Here is a 2,822-nt window from a genome sequence, read left to right on the forward strand (position 1 = left end):
CCGCCGCGCCGCGCCGCCCCGCCGCGCGGGCAGCCGCCGTGGGGAGGCGGGAGCGCTGTCAGCGGGCCCAGCCCCTCCCGCCAGCCGCGGGCGCCCCTCGGGGCTCACCTTGGCTGCCCGCGGGCGGGGGGGCACGGCAGCCGGGGCAGAAGGGGCGGACGGGGGCGTGCAAAGCGAAAGCGGCGGGCGGCGGGGGGCGCTGCGGCGCGGCCGCCGCCCCGCGCGGGGCCTCTCGCGGGGCTGCGGGCGCCGCCGCCATGCCGGGCCGCGCCGGCCCGGAGGGCGACTCGGCTGCTTTTCGGCTGCCCCGAGAAATCTGACGTGGGGCGAGATTTACGTAATTTATCGCTGACGGCCGTTATTTACAGTCACTGAAATTGCGTGGCGAGCGGAGTCTCCAAGGTCACAATAGGAACTGGCCGTACTGTATCCTTCGCATTCCTTAAGTAAATATTGAACCACTCCCTGGCGCTTTAGAGCCACAGGTAGAAAGATCCTTGCATTCAGAAATCCAACTGCTCTCCACTAATATCCTGACAGAGCATCAAAACGCACCGAAAGGCAGATAACTTAGAGAGTTCCCCCCGAAAAACACAGCCCTGGAGGCAACACAGCTATTTTTCCCTGATTCAACCAGGAAGCCCTGCTTGAGTTGAAGCAGCGGGCGAGCAATGCTGCTTAGCGCTAAGCACCCTGTCAGGATGGTGACGTGGTCACGCTGAGGAGGGCCGTGGGCTTCCCTCCCCATCGCTCTTCCCCTTTCTGGTTTCCGCAGCGCCGCGCAGAGGGACGTGCACTCCGCGGCTGTTTCCAATCATTGGTCTGCAACCGAGCTGAACCAAAAGGAGTGGGATGTGCTTGATTCTAGCCCTGTGGCTCATCACGGAGTATATAAGTTTTAGCGAAGGATGTTCCGACTTGGAGATGACATTTTTTGCTGCGAGGGTGGTGCCACACTGGGGTTCGTGCCCAGAGAGGCTGGTGCATTGCTGTCCTTGCAGTGGTCACAGCCTGGCTTGACCAGGCTCTCAGCAACCCCATCTAACTTTGAAGCCAGCCCTGGTTTGAGGATTTAAGACCTCAGGCAGTGCCTTTCCTCCAAAGTCACTCTCTTATTCTCTGCTACCACACTGGGTGCTCTGTAGGCTTGGATGACATGATGCCTGAAATGCTTCAAACCTGCTAACCTAAGGTTTTAAAGCTTACCCTGAATGCCAGTAGTTGTGAATAAACTTGACAAAAATAGCTCTAAAGGCTTTAAAGTTCAGTAATTACTGCAGAATGTGGTCAGGAGTCAGTGAAAAGTTATGGGGCAGGTTTCTATGCCCTATATTGCTCAGGAAGTCTGATTAGGTGATCCTCATGGTCCCTTTCATACTTAAAAATCTGGGAAAAACAGATGGATGCCAAAGTTGCTACTCTGTGTGTGTGATCAGTTTGCTTTTTAATTCTGTCTTCATACACTGGCAAAGAAAAAAAAGCATCTCCTGTTTTTTGTTCATGACAGCTTAGCAGAGCCTACAGGATCCTGTATGAGCTGGGAAATACCCACGCTACAGTGGAAGTGTTTCAGTAGCCTCTTCCCCACAGGAGGGTTCCCCTGCTGAGGGCCCAAACACACTGGATTAGCTGTGGGGGCACTTAGGACTTTCTTGCAGAGAAGAGCTTACATTCAGGTGGTTAAGCACACACCCCCTTCAGCAGAAGACAACTTCAGCCTTTCAGGTCCTGGACAAGAGCTTTGTGATCAACCTGTTTGCTAACAGACACTTGTATGCAAGGGGTAGAGATGCCACTACAACCATCTTCTGGCTGGTTGTGTTTTAAAAGAAGGTGGGAGGCTCCACAGCATTTGTGAAGCTTGGTCCTGCCACTGCATGTTAGACCTTTGAGAGCTGCGGGTGGATCTCACACCTGAGTCCATGCAGACAAATGAGCACTGCATTTTGGGATTGCAGCTGGGCTTACGAGTGGCTTGGCCTGCTCAGTACTGAGGCACTTCTGGGGCTGAACACAGTGAACTTTAAAGTAAAAACCTGTGGTGAGCTCAGATGCCATTTTCAAGGGCAAGGAAGAAGGGGTTTTTGGAGTCACATTTTTAGCCTTCTGCCTAAGATCCATTTTATGCCGCTGATGGTCTTTATTGGATCTGGCACTGTTTTGACAGACTTGAAGACAGAAGCCTTCTGTTACCTAGAAAACACGTGGTGCCTGGGCAGCAGTCTCTCTCCCAAGCTGCACCATCTTGACCCCAAGGCAGAGCTCTCATTTAGCTCTCATTACTCATCTTTCAGGCTTTCTTTTAAGACTTCCCATAAAGGGCTAGATCTTGCCAGCTGGGGGGGAGGTATTAGGAACTGGTTAGAAATTTCTGACCTGAAATCACCTACTCATTTCATTTTCACTCCATATCAAACTTCAGTTTCTTTCAGTGTAGCTGTGAAGCATCTTACATGTGACACTAAAAAGCTTCCACACAACTTCCAAGACATTTTGCTGCTTGAAGTGAAACAGCTATGGCCTAAACAGTATAGCTGAATTGGAATAGTGTAAATTTGATCCATCGTTTGCTTTGAGATACTTGACGTGTTGCTATTTCTTCATGACAAGAAACTGTAGTGTGCAATGGTGGTGTTGTAAACTTACACCTAGTATCTCTTTCAGGAGAAAAATGCGTCCCAGTTCTCTTACTGGCAGTGATTTAAATTAAGATCAAATCCACAGGGATCAAAGGAAAAATCATTGTTTAAAAACAGGCATAGAGGGTAAAGTACTCGTATTCTCCTTCCCAAAACAGGTGTAAGAGAGATTAGCTTAAGAAA

Source organism: Dromaius novaehollandiae, chromosome 1 (genome assembly GCF_036370855.1).
Source record: "Dromaius novaehollandiae isolate bDroNov1 chromosome 1, bDroNov1.hap1, whole genome shotgun sequence".
NCBI classification, from domain to species: Eukaryota; Metazoa; Chordata; class Aves; order Casuariiformes; family Dromaiidae; genus Dromaius; species Dromaius novaehollandiae.